We start from the raw sequence: 14,391 nt of genomic DNA, 5'->3' as shown, positions 1-14,391 counted from the left end.
GGGTTTTCTCCAAAAAACTGGTGGGTTGGGAAGAGTTTTGTTTGCAGGCTCCCAGGAGTTTTCTGCACCTGCCCCAAGTTCAGGCTCCCTTTTTCTCCATTAAGAGAATTCCTTGCAAACTTCCCACATCCTAAAACACTGTCGTGGCTTGCCGAGTGCGGCAGCAATGATTAGCGAAGGCGAGAACCTAATTTGTCAAACCACATGTGTTATTTGTTACCTCGTTATGAAAAGAGCTCCTTAATTACCCAGTGGCCTGCAGGAAGGGATTTACTGGAATGTTTATACCAACATGGCTTCCCAGGTGGAAGCTCTCACTCCAGAAAAATCAGGAAAATATCCCCAAATCCCAGCAGTGGTGGGATGATGTCCCAAAGAGCAAAGGGATGGCGTCACACTGGGACACTGGCACCCTGCTTGGTGGTGGGGGTGATGCAGAGAGGAGCAGCCTTTCCCAAGGGTTTGGAGCTGATGGAATAGCTGTTTTATCTACAGGACGTGTGGTATCAGCACTTCCTTTTGCACAGGGCTCGGATCCCTTCTTCAGAAGAAAAAGGGAGGAAGTTGTGCTTTTTCTTCCCTGCTGGCTGCTGCTCTGCTGTGCCCTCAGCTTCGGGCCTACAGCACTCGGGCTGTGACTGTCCCTGGGTGACAGGGACCTCGTGGGAGGGGGCTGGGCTCTGTCACCCCGTGCGTCACCTCCCGTCACCGGCTGCACCCAACGAGGGGATGTAAAACCCAACTGCTGCTGCTGCTGCTGCTGCTCCGCAGCTGTGGAGAGGAAACCGCCGCTAACCAGGGCAGCAGGGAGGGGCTGCCTGTCCCCAGAGCCACCACGTGAAACAGCTGCTTTTTGGGGTGAAAAAAGGGCTTTTGGAAAGGGGGATGGGATCCTCCTGGGGCTCAGCTCCGCCGTGTCTGGAGAGGCTGGTGGCTGCCTGCTCTGAACTAGGAGAGGGTGTGGAGCCCTCACGGAAAATGGGATGCGAGGGAGGTGGTGATCCTGATTCTTGCCAACCTCTCTCTTCTCTCACCTGTCCTGTTTGTCCCAGTTGGATTTGTCCTGATTCCTTGGAGACAGTGTGTTTTGGTGCCACTTCTGTTAAACACGGGGGCTCTTTGGAGAAGTCTGGCTGTGACAGAGTCAGGCTCTGCCCAGCCTCTGGGGCACAGCAGGTGCTTTGGAGAGCTATCCCTGGCAGTCCCTCCTGCCATGCCAGCCCAGATCTGTCCCAGCTTCTCCACATAAGAGAGCTCATCCCTGGGCTCTACCTTCAGGCTGGCTGTGGTGGGAACCAGCAGCACCAAATCCACCACATCCCAGCTGAGTACCCAGCCTGTGCCTCACCTTGCTGAGCTTTGTTGCATCCTTCCAAGAGAGAGCAGGGAGGTGTTGCTGCTGTGCTGCTCCTGTGCTGCTGCTGTGGGAGCTGGTTTGGTGCCACAGCAGAGATGTTTGGGAGTCTGAGGCATTTGCCTAAAGTCATGCTTAAATCCTGGATAATTTTCTGGCGTGATTTCAACACCAGCTCAAGTGATGGGAAACTGTGTGGGCTGTGGGTGCGGAGGTCATGCGTGATTTTCCTGGGAGAGCCGTGATGCTCCTGTGCTGGGTGAGCCCACAGCCCTGGAGGGTGGCTCTGCCCTGTCCCTCTGGTGACAGCAATGGTAGTGCCACCATCCTTTGGTCCCTCTGGGCCTTTGCTGGGCTGCTCACTCACGGCTATGACAGCCACTGGAACTGTTCCGGTTCTGCTTGGATCGAGGGCGCGCAGTCCGGGAGGGAGCACAGTGTGCGATGCCAGCTCAGCACCAGCCACATAAATCACTGATGGCTTCTTGTCGTGGTATCAGTCACAACACAGCTCAGAAACTGTGGGACCTGTGATGCTCCATGGCTATTTTTCCATTTTCTAGGAAAAACAGGAGTAGCTGCCAAAAAGAGTGCCCCAGTCCAGGTCCGGCCATCCATGAGTGATTCCCGGTGCTGCAGCAGAGCCCCCTGGGCCTGTGTGGGGCCAGGACCTTCTCCCACAAATCCCACAGGGCTCGTGGCTTTGCTTGGGAAAGTGTCCTCCCCAGCTGTATAATCACTTTCCGTGGCATGTAAGCCTGGACAAATGGACTCTCCTCTTAGAAAATGATACTTCCTGCCTGTAGCATTAAGACAGAGTGTTGGAAAAGGGTTTTTATTCCTGTGGATCTGCTCCCACCAGCTGCGGTGGACTCCTGGTACATGGGCAAACAGTTAAACGGTGTCTTGGGTTGATTCTGTGGCTGCTGCTGCCGTTGTGCCATTTCCTGAGGAGCCGAGGAGCAAACAGCACAGTGACAATGGCACAGTGCCACCGGCACAGTGCCACAGTCACTCACTCAGTGACAGATCACATCTGGGGGCTCTCCCATCCCTGCTGCACCTCCTTCCACTTCATGGGGCCCTGGGAGGTGGGCAGTGCATGGAGGGCCTGGATCAGGGGAAATGGCTTCCCACTGCCACAGGGCAGGGTCAGATGGGATACTGGGGAGAAGTTTTTAGCTGTAAGGGTGGGGAGGCCCTGGCACAGGGTGCCCAGAGAAGCTGTGGCTGCCCCTGGATCCCTGGAAGTTTCCAAGGCCAGGTTGGACGGGGCTTGGAGCAGCCTGGGACAGTGGAAGGTGCCCACAGCCAAGGGTGGAACAAGATGAGCTTTGAGGTCCCTTCCAACCCAAACTATTCAGGGATTCCATGATTTCAAACACCAGGTGTTTTGGCAGCCCAACCTGGGGGATGGAGATGTTCCTTGGTGCCAGTGGTGGTGTGGATGTGGCTCCTTGGCCTGGCCCACGCTGCCAGCACTGCCCCATGAGTGCCCATACGGTGTGAGGGATGCAGGAAGAGGGATCCCAGCCTTCCCCTCCTGAAATGGTGTCAGTTTGATCTGCTTGCTGCCAGTGCAGTGTCCTGTCATCCCAGGGTGGGGAAGCCGTGGGACTGTGGTCTTGTGGTCTCCTTTCACATCCTGAAACAAAAAAAGAAAGTTTCTTTTCTGAGGCCATGCAAACTGTGAGGTTTGTACAGCACCGAGGCCCCAGAGTGCCTGTTCCTGCACCCATGGGCAACCAGAGCTGTGCATTCCAGCCCTGAGTCCGAGTGTTTGGGCACTCCCAGTCCCAGGGAGTGACCAGGACCTCCAGGGTGATGGTGATCCACATTTGTGTCCAAGCTTAGTATCTTCTTTTGAGGATCAGCTTCTCCCAGCCACCATCCCGTGGGAAGTGGAAGAAAGATGACAATGAGCAGAGAAAGCAGTGGCTGAAATTGTCAAACTATTTTGGCCTGTGGAGACGTTTTTGGAGGCTGTTTCCCAAATTCCCCTGTGGGATGGATGTCTGAGTCCAGCCTGGGTTTGCCATGGGAGGTTTGTCCCATCCCTGAGAGCTGTGGGACCTCGTGCCCAAGGCTGTGTGGTCCACAGGCAGCACCTCCATCTTCAACCCTGTAATTATCCTGTGCCAGTAATTCCTGCCCTCACCAGCTCCCATGAGGAAAGTGGGGGCAGCCGAGGGCTTGTTGGGGTGACTCTGACCAGGAGGCGAACCAGGGCTCCCACTTGGGCGTGGCTGTTTCTTTATCCCTCTTGTGCTTCTGGGTTTGCTTTTTTGGGGTTTTTAAAAAAGGAAATCTATGAAACGGGAAAGGCTGAGGAAGTGAGAAAGCAGCAGTGGGCAGGAGGGAAGTGGGGCTGCCTTGGGGAAGCAGCCGGGCTGGGATGTGGCCCGTGGTACCCTGCCAGCGCTAGCTGGGAAGTGCGGGACGTCCCCGTGTCCAGCTGCCAGCAGGACGGGGAGGACGCGTGGCAGAGCCCTCTCGTTCACACTGCCATGAGTTCACCCCTTTCCTTCCTCTCCCTGCGACCAGGCGGAAAAAAGTCACGTTTTTCCCGCTGTTCCGTGTCTGCCCTGGAGAAGGGTTTGCTGAGGGTGATGCAGCGCTGGCAGCCTTGAGGCCCCATCCCGGCACGTCCCCATGCCGGCATGTCCCTGTCCCTGCATGTCCCCGGCCCTGCTGAGCCCGCGCTTCCCATTATGCCCGAATCCTCTGACTCATCCGTCTCTGCTCCGCTCCAGCGCAATCCCCGGCGCGTGGCCGCCACCGGCTCACGGCGTTTCTGTTCCTCCTGTGGGGCAGGGATCGGCCGCTTCTCTTCCCACTCTGCCCGGCCTCCGGAGCCCGTCCCGCCTCCAGCTCAGCAGCAGCACAATCCTGGCCTGACATCCTTGGAGCAGGGGCTGAATCCCCTTCTGGTTCGGATCTCTGCGTGCCAAGAGGGAAAACATCCATTGCTGGATGTCTCCCTGGCCGCTCCCTGCCTCTCCATATGCATCCATGCCCGCGTGCTGGCACCAGTTTCCATGCCCAGCGTGGTGCACGGACCCATTCCCAGTGCAGGCTCCGGGAATCTGGTCTGAAGCCGTGGATGAAGTTGTTGGTGACAGTTTCTGTGGGTCTTGCTCCACCTGCCCAGCCCAGCAGTGCCAGCCTGACCCAGCTGATGCCTGGTGGCCTCTGAAGGCTGGCAGGGCCATGTGGAGGGATGTTGTCCACACTTCCCTGTGGATTCCCAAGCTTGAGCCACCCTCCATGAGTGCAGGATCCCACAGGTTGCCTTAAATAAAAAAAAATTAAAAAAGAACTAACCTGGAACAGCTGCCCCCAGGCTGCTGCTTCATCCTGCCGAGCATGTTCAGGGGCTAAATCCAGCATGGCTGGGTTTGGGGCAGGGCATCACTTTTTTGGGGAGTGCACAATTTTTGGGAGAGTACATCACTTTTTTGGGATGTGCATTTTAGGGAGAGCAGTGTGGATTCAGATGTTGCTTCCCACAGCTTTTTCTGGTGCATGCAGAACCCAGTTTTCTCAGGACCCTGGGACATCCAAGAGCCCTGGCAGGAGAAGAACTCAAGTGGGATGGGGCAGGTGGGCTCTGTGAATCCCACAGGAGCTGGGATGTTCCCACAGGAGCCAGGAAGTCCCCAGGGAAGCCAGGAGGATCCCTCCACCCACACCATGGCTGAGTCACTCCTGCAGGTTTGGCACACGCAGGAGAGTTTTGCACCCACCACTCCATGTCCTCCATCCCATTTAGGTGCCCAGTTTCCTTTGGATTTGAGTGCAAGGAAGGAGTTAAGCAGCTACAGGCTTGTGTGGATTTGGGCCAGATATTTAAAGATCCAGGGCTGGGAAGGGAAAGGGGAGGTGTGATACTCTCCAAACACTCCCTGCAAACACCTCGGAGGCTCCCGCTGCCGGTGCCGTCCCTGCACTCCTGACAGTGGCTGGTGGGGGAGAGGCAGAAATTGCCTTTCTCCTATTTTTAGCTCTTCCACGGTGTCATTAGAATAATCTGGGATTGGAGAATGTAGCTGTGCAAAATTGCCTGGGAAGGTAGAACTCAAAATGCGAAGTTTTGGGATGCTGCAGGGTAGAGGTGATGGGGATGGAGAGGAGACACGTGGCAACGGTCCAGTGGGAGCTGCCCAGGGAGCGCCGGTGGTGGCAGGGACGATCCGTGCTGATGTGACACAGCAATTAATAGACACGTCCTTAATTACATCCCAGGAGAGGGGGGTTTAAATAGAGATGAGGCGCCTCCCAGGGTGGGTTATCCAGGCCAATGGGACGTGCTCAGCCCTGGGCCATTGCTGGGGACACGTTTGCAGCCTTGTCAGTGATGCCACCAGGCTCCTCGCCCTGTCTGTGACAGTGTCCCCTCAGTGCAGCCCTTGCAAATGCTGTCTGGAGCCCAATGTGTCAGGAATAAAATACATCAGGAAGAGCTGAGCTAAATGGAGGAGCTCAGCAAGGCCTTGTCAGGGAATGTCCTGCTGAGCCAGGACCAAACCAGTAGAAACTACACCCAGAATCGGCTCCCTCTGAGCTGGAGCTCGTGCAGGAGCCACAGCCCTGGGCACTGTCCCAGCTCACAGCCACCCTCCGCCCCACACGGGTCACCCGCCCTCCTCCTCCTCCTCCTCCTTTGCCCCTTGGACAACTTGGCAAAGTCCAAAGCTAAACATTAGCTCAGGTCTCAGAGCAGCTGCCAGTGGTCAGTGTGCCGCCTGCAGCCGTCCCCTGGCCGGTTGGACCTCGTCCCCTTGGACTCAGCCTCTGCTTCCACGTGTTTCTCTCCCTCATTTAAGGCACTGCCTGGTCCTTCCGCGGCCGCCTGGGGCCAACCATCATTTATTCACCTTATACCCAATCTGTGCCCAGAAAAGCAGCATCTCCCTAGCACATCCTCCATGGTCCCCACCAAAGCCCTTCCTCATTGTTCTGCTGCCTTTGCACCTTCCAGTTCCCCTTGCCCCCTCCTCCTTTCTGTCCCTTGAGTTCAGCCTGCCAAAAACTGCAAATCAAAACTGTTGGGTGTTTCTTTGGCTGCACCCCGTTCCTGGTGGGGGTTCACTGGGACCATCCTGAATTTGTGGTACCTCCATGCTGAGTCTTCTTTTCTTTTTGGCAAACCAGATCATGGGAAAAAACTTGGGACCCAGGTTGGAGAACATCCTTCCAATCCCCAGGCATCCTCCATGCCAGGTTGGAAGTGGACCAGAGCATCTTCCTCTGCAGCCAGACAGGAAACAGAGGTCAGAGGCTCATGGTAAACCCTGAGCAAGTGGATATTAAGTCTTGGAGGCTGAGTAGGACCCAGTGGGTGTTTGGAGTGGGGCCTTGGAAGATGGTACCACAACCAAGCCAACTGGGAAAATGGGAAAAAAGAGTCACCCCCAGCAGAGCTATGGCCACGAGTCCCAGACCACCTCCCCTACCTCATGCCTTGCCCAGACTGGCTCTCAGAAGGTCTTTTTCTGGGAATAAGCCCCACTCAAGACAGGGATGGCTCCTCTCCACCCCTAGCATTGCCACCCCACCCCACCCCAACCATCCCAAGGGATCCCGTGGCTCCATTTGAACGCCGCTGGAGTGCTCTCCTTGCACGGTTAATTGGATTTGGCTGCTGCGACAGAAGGGCCGAGGATTAGAGTGAAGGGGAGGAATTACAGGCGGGGGCGGGAGCTGCCCTCGGGGTCTTTTGTCCCCGGGGATTATTGGCAGGGGCTGACGGACAGGGTTGGATTTCGTGGTTCAGGAAAGTCGCTGTGATCACAGGCGGTGTAATCGTGGTCGGTGTGATCACTTTGTCACAGCCTCGTGGGTGGCCCTGGGGACGGTGTGGGGGACATGGGATTGACCCCCTCCATGGACAAACCTCCAGCTCTCCTCAGGCTCAGAGCTCAGTGCTGGAAATGCAGGATGCTCCCGGTGCCTTTGCAGGAAGGAGGCTGCTCTGTCCGCATCCACACCCAGGGTTTGCCCAATGCACTGGGCACAAACGTCTAAATAGTGTTAAACTAGCAAAAAAAAAAAAGCTTGGTGGTGCCAGCACTTGGGATTTTTGGCAATTCCCGGTTTGGGGAGGACGCTGGATCTGCTGTGGGTCATCTGGGAGCTGACAAAGCAGCCAGAGCATGGTTTATCCAGCCAAACCAAAATTCAGAAGCCAGTGGAAGCAAGAAAGCGATGTAGGACAGAGCTAGAAGTCACCAAGTCACCTCCTTACTCAGAGACCACCTGGGCATCCCCTGGAATGAGGCAAATTCAACATGTTGTGGCAGTGTGGGAATTCCAGAGGCAAATTCTGGGGGCAAATCCCGAGGACTTGGTGAGGCAGCAGGAGCCAGGTCAGACCGTGACACCACTCACCCTTTATTTTGGCAGGCCACTGCCATCCTCTCCCTCCTCCCTATTTATTTTGGGAGACTGGAGAGAGCATAGCTCATCCTTGCAGCCATACTGGTCATGCAGGACCCAAATCCATCTGGGAGGGCCGGGAGAGCCGGGAGCTGCTCGGGGCAGCTGGAGCTGTGCAAGGCAAGTCGGAGCAGTCCGGGAACAGGAAATACCTGCTGCACCTCATGGCAGGGATTACGGGCGTGGCCGCCGGGGTGTGGCCGCCACGGACAGAGAGACTCTGCTCCCAGACTCTGCTCCCTGCCTCTGCTCCCAGACTCTGCTCCCAGACTGCTCCCAGACTTATGAATTCAGCCATTAAAAAAGCAGGACGAGTGACCAAGGGATGAGGAGTAGTGCAGGTGCCCTTTGTAGCTACTTTGCTCCAGGCGCTGGGCAAAGTGACCACCATGGCTCAGGAGCTGTGGGAAGAGGGAACACACAGGCACCAGGCTGCCTGAAGACGGCCAGAAATCTCCTTTTCCACCCAAATCTCCTTTTCCCCCCGAATTCCCAGCTTGCAGCCAAACCCTGACATCAACAGGTTTGGCAAAGCCAAGAATGTGATTCACTCAGGAAAAACTGGGTGATTCCATAGGGATGGGGTGGCAATATGACGGGCTCTGGGCACAGTGTGGGGTCTGTAATGAGCCTGACAATCTTTGGTCAACGGGATTTTTCCCACAGGAGAGGGGAGAGGTTTCACGCTGCCCAACGTGGCGCTCGGCGTCCACCGTGCAGGAGTTAATTGGGTTTTCTTTATGCTAATTGCAAGGGGAAGTGAAGAATGCCCTTAATTAATTGGAGGGCAAATCAGCCGTGCAGAACGGGCCGGATTTACCAACCCATGCACAAAAATCTCGGCTCTCCCGCTTGCCATAGCAACGGGAAAACGCAGGGGATTCTGCTTGTTCAGCCAAAAAAACAGCCGGGATACCCTCCTGTGTTACCCTCACTGGTGAACAGGTCCTTCCCAGGGAAAATTAAGACTCAAAATAAGATTTTTGGGGATTAGAAGACTCCTGGGGAGGTGCAGGGTGCAGGGAATGGTTGGATTTGTCTTGTGCTGAGGGCCTTGGTGGGGTCCGATGGGATTTGTCATGACTGGAGGCATCTTGTAAGACCCAGCGTGGAGCCCTGGGAAGGATGTTTGTTCCAGGACAGATGTGGTTCACTCCAGGTTCTCCCACCCTTCTTCCCAGCGTGACCTAAATCCATTTGTATGGGAAGAGGGGTGGGATTAACATGTTCCCCTCTGCATTAATAATAATAAAAAATCTGCCCTAAAAAAATAACAACATTCACTCTTGTGAATCAAACTTTGGGAGCAGAGGAAGGCTTTGGAGAGACCCCAGAGCTCACCTCCGCAGCCGCTCCCAGTGGGAAATTAGATGTTTTCTCCACTTCCATTCCAAGCCTGAAACATCCCTGCCGAGACAGCTGGTTCCACAGGTCCAAAAAAAACCCTGTGTGAGTATGAAAATCATATTGAAAAGAGCTGAAATTTAATTAGGTCACATCCTTGTGATCTGGTGATGCAAATCAGCGCCTGGCACACCGAGGCTCTGCCTGGAAAATGTGACAGCGGTTAATGAGGAAAGCACGCCGGTGGGATTTCCCTCCCAAGCTGAACAGCTGGGGAAAACATCAGGAAAACTTTGTATCCCTCTGGATTGCTGTCAGGTGAAACCCTCCTGTGGGGCTGTTTCGGGCCTGGAGCAAAACGGGGGCTCCCACCTGGGGCTGCAGCACGGGTGATGCTCGTTGGCATCAGGATGGAGTCAGTCACTGGATTGGCCCTGTAATTCCAACTGGAGCTTTCCCAGGGAGGCCAACGGGCACTGTCAGCCCCCCAGCTGTGGGATGCGGGTCAATATTGACCCTCTGGTTCATCTGCACCCACTGTGGGTGCCATGGATTCACGAGCGAGTGCCAAAGTTTGTGCTCCAGTTTGTGGTGCTGAGATTGACCCCCCAACATGTCCATGCTGGGGCTGATCCCTCCCTCCTTTTGGGGGAAAACCCAGTGATTTTTACACATGCTGTCCAGGACATATGCTGGGTGTAAATCCATGGGGAGAACTCCCCACAGGAACCCTTGGGACTTCTCATGATCCATATCTTTTGTTGCCTCTGGGATCAAACAACTCTCCACTTCCAGCTTTGGCTCTGGAAAATGAAAGGGAAACCTTCTCCCAGCCCCAGCAGCAGCTTTTCCACCACATCTCTGTGATCCAGCCTCCTGCAACCCCACTTGTGATGTCTCAGATATTTTACACACACTTGTAAGGCTCAGTTTGGGAGGAGAGAGCCAGGCCACAGCTCCATTGCTTGGCAACAGATTTCCTTCCCAAAAATCCCACCCCAAACCCAAGTGTTATATATAATTCAGTGGGAAGGCCTGCAGGCAACGCCCTGAGAATGCTGTCGGGGCAGCCTGAGCTGTGAGAGCTTTGTGGAGGGGATATTTTGGGAAGAGGGGAGTTGGTGCTGGGAAGACACGGCTGGGTGATGGGGAGGTGCTCCCAAGATTTCACACTCATGTAAAGAAAGGGCAGAAATGCCCAGATGCAGTTCCTGAGTCTCCCACAAACCAAGAGAGGATGGTGTGTCTGCCCAAAAAATCCCATGACAGCACTTGGAGCCACATCAGAGCCTTTTTTTCCTTGCCATGACCCCCCAGCAGCCCAGAGAAGCTGTGGCTGCCCCTGGATCCCTGGAAGTGTCCAAGGCCAGGTTGGACAGAGCTTGGAGCAGCCTGGGATAGTGGGAGGTGTCCCTGCCCATGGCAGGGAATTGGAACTGGATGAACTTTGAAGTTCCTTCTAAACCAAACCATTCTGGGATTCTATACCATGTGGTGTCATCGGGTTTATCTGATCCATAAAATCTGGGATTCATTGAACACAAATATAGACAAACCTTTCCATTTATTTATAAATATATATATATAAAAATACAAATGAATCTTTGCAATTGGAGCCAGCAGCAGTCTTTGGGTTTTTTTCCCTTTCCCTGAGCTCACCCCCAGCACAGAAATTGATTTAGATCCAATTTCAATCCATATTTAAAGGCATTTCCATCCAGCTCCGGGCCTGAGCACGGCCCCACGCACAGACTGCAGCCAAGCTGAGCACATTCAATGTTGGCTCTGCTGCAGAAACATCATCCCATTCTTTTTTCCAAGAGCTCCAAGCTGACAAAGCAGCTGGCCTGGAAAGATGCTCAGGGAGCTCTGGCCCTGGATCACCCAGCCCTGGCTGCTGGGAAGAGCTGCTGGTCCTCCTGGTCCAGTTGGCCTTTTCCAGCTTTATCTTGAGGGGGCAGCACAGATCCCACCAAAGCTCATGGAGAGGTTTTGGACCTACTGGAGGATCCCAAATCCCCAACCTGATTCTTCTCCTGGAAAATGGATCCTGCAAACGAACACACCACATGCATCCCCCTTCTAGCGCAGACGGGGCCTTTGCCAGCACAAGCAATGCCAGCACAGCTGGAGTCTGGATTTCCTCGTGTATTTGGGAAGCAGCTTCATATCTTGCATTAATTGCTTTGTTAATTACCATCATCTCCCTCCGCAGCGTCTCTGGGGGAGCGCTGATGATGCGCTCCTTGGCCACGCTGGATCACTGGGGTTTTTTCCCAACCCCGTTTATTTATTAGCTGGGATTACCTTCCAAACTAACCGGATTGAATATTTTTGTTCCACTTGGGCAAGACTTTATTGACCGTGGAGAGGCAGAAATCTCTGCCACACACCCACGGCGCGGGCGGAGACGCCGAGGTCAGGACAGGGCAGCCGGATCGACATCCCAAGCCCAAAGGGACCTGGGGAAGCAGCAACTCGGGCATCATTTTTTCCTCCGTACTGCTCCCAAAAGCCTCGCTGTTGGCACTTAACTGACTCCAGACACGCTGTATGTGCACGTACATTCCTTGGCCATGCGATCAGACCGGAAAAGATTGCCTTCAGCCCAGGAACCGCAGCGGGAAGGAGGCTGGGAAGAGCTGTGCAGTCACCGGGGCGGGAGCGCTGCAGCCTCCAGAAAAGCTGCAGTCAACACTTTTTTTTTTAGGAGACGTGGTGCTAAAAGAGGAACCGCTGCGGGACGCGCGGATGGAAAGGCTGAGATGGGTGGGGGGGCGGGGGGAGGGAAGTGCTGTTATTTTGGCAAAATCCCTCTTTCCTCTTGCAAATCTCCCTGCGGGAGGACTTTGCGCAGCACGAGCGCCTGTCCGCGCGTCCGAGCCCCTCCCAGGATCCCGCTCCAAGGAGCCGGCGTCTCCCAGGAGCCTGGGCTGTGTTAGGGACCGCTCCCACCGGCACGGCCGAGTCCCAGGGTGGCCGAGAGCACCTCCCCCTGCCGGGCTCACTCCCAGACCAGCGGGGCAATGCCCAAACCACATTCCAGGTGGGAACCGTAGCCGGATCCAGGCAGCATCCCCACGCTCGCGCCACGTGTCTGGAAGGCAGCATAGTCCCGACCCTCACAGGGAGAGTCTTGCTCCAGTCCCTCAAACCTCGTGTTCCAGATCCCACTCTGCTCCCACTAAGCAGCCCCCCGAGCTGCCATTGGGAAGCTCAGCATCCCCAAAACCTGACCACGATCAATTTTGGCAACACCTGCGCGGCCGAGCGATCGTGTCGCAGCTCCAAGCACGGGGTGCTCGGGCAGGAACATGCCGAGCTCTGCGCTTTGCCGAGCATCCCCGGAGCGGGATGGGATGCTCGGGAGCTGTGGCAGGAGCGGGGCTGAGCCCCCAATTCCCTCTGGATGGAATGCGCCTTCCATGCTCCAACAGCCCCACTCTGGAGCGGCTGCGCCGGGTGAGGAGCGCGTCAGTCACTCACTGGTGCCGCACCGGAATTTGCATAATTCCAATTATGTTTCCAAAACGGGGAGCAGGCTCTGACAACAACTCTGCAGTGCCTTGAACAGAGAAGATGGAAAATCCTTGTCTCGGACCTGGTGGCCCTGCAAGCACCTTCCGCTGGCACCGAGTCAGCGGTGGGATCGCGGCGTGGGAAAGGATGCGGCAATCCAGCTTTTGCCATTGAAACCAGTGGATAGAAATGTGTTTGAGGAAGAACGAGCCTCCCCCAGGCACTGCTCTGCCTCTCTGTCCTCTTGTCCCTTCATCCCCCACCCCCTGCCTCCCCCAGGGGCATCCCAGCTACCACAGCTTCTGCCTTTCCCAGTTTTCCCCTCTACCTGGAGGCAAAAGAAAAGCAGGAATGATGGAGCCGGCTGTGAATGCCGTTGGTGTGTTGAGCCACTGCTGCCTACGAGGCGGGCACAGCAGGATATTTAATCTCCGTGAGTCACCTCTCCCTCCCTATCTGCCATCTGCAAGTGCTCCGGCCTGAACTGCAGGTTTGGGAACGGGCTGCTCCGGAGCCACGCAGCTGCGGCTGTCCCGGAGCCTTCCCCGCTGCCGCGGAGCACATTTTTGGCAACCTGGGAATGCCAGGGAGCTGGCAGATGTTAAACGAGTCCACGAATCCCATGCCTTAAATAGCACCTGGTTTCCCAAGGGCGGATGCTGGGAGGTGGGATAGAGCCCAGGAGGAAGCTGCGGGTACCACAAGCCTCCTCTGCAGAGCACGGAACCGGCGGCAAAATACTCCGGGTCTGGTATTTAACTGCCCGCGGTTAATTAGCAATCCAAGGGAGGAGGAAGCTGCAAGGAGAGACGTCAATTCATAAACCCTCAAGTGTTGGGAAGCTCCAGATTTTCCGAAGGCCCGAAAGCAGCCCGGCTGCTGAATAATGCATCAGGCTGCCGAGAAGTTGGCAAACACCGGAACCAGTTAATCCACAGATCCCTCTTGGATGCCAGCAGTCCTCCAGTGTCAACGTGATTAACCAGTTTCACTACTGGGAGCGTTTCCGGGAGCTGGAGAGCCTGGAGAGGGGAAGGAGGAGCTGTGGAGCCCCTTCTCCCCCATGGCAGAGCGAGGCTGGGGAGGCACTGGAATGGTGAGGAGGGAAAAAGCAAGTGTTTTATTAGAGCAAGAGGTTCGGGTCAGGGAAACCCACAGGCAACTCCAAACCAGGTGGAGAAGCTGCAGCTCATCCTGGTGGGGAGATGCATCCTCCTCCAAAAATCATAATAATGGCCATGATGGAAACAATAGCGAGGAAGTTTTGGTGCTGTGGTTAAAAGTGTAACCTCACATCCAGGGGAAAATGCAGAGCAGGATTTCTCCATGAGGCATCAGCCAAACAGGTACAGCAGGAGCAGAGATCCTGAGATTGCAGGCAGCGTTCCTTAAAGGAGAACACATCACCTCCCTACTCCCTGCAGTATTCCCAGCCCTCCCTAAAGAGGCCAGAACGCTGCAGCCAACGTGGCCAGGAGCAGATCCAAAGCAGAGCTGCAGGGGAGCAGCAGGAGCAGCCCAGGAGCATTGCCAGCACCCAGATCCCAGCCTGGATGGTGACCCTGGCTCTCAAATGCCACATATTCAAAATGTTTGGAGGCAAGGGCTGGAGGACTTCGGATTCATTAACGAGTCCAAGGTTGTAAGATGAGCCAGAGATCCAGGGACAGCTCGTTGGCAGCGATTCAACTCCTTCCACAACTCAATGCCAGACGCCAGCGGCTTCCACACCAGCC

The sequence above is a fragment of the Corvus cornix genome, chromosome 5, assembly GCF_000738735.6.
Source record: "Corvus cornix cornix isolate S_Up_H32 chromosome 5, ASM73873v5, whole genome shotgun sequence".
NCBI lineage: Eukaryota > Metazoa > Chordata > Aves > Passeriformes > Corvidae > Corvus > Corvus cornix.
This window is presented reverse-complemented; position numbering follows the sequence as displayed.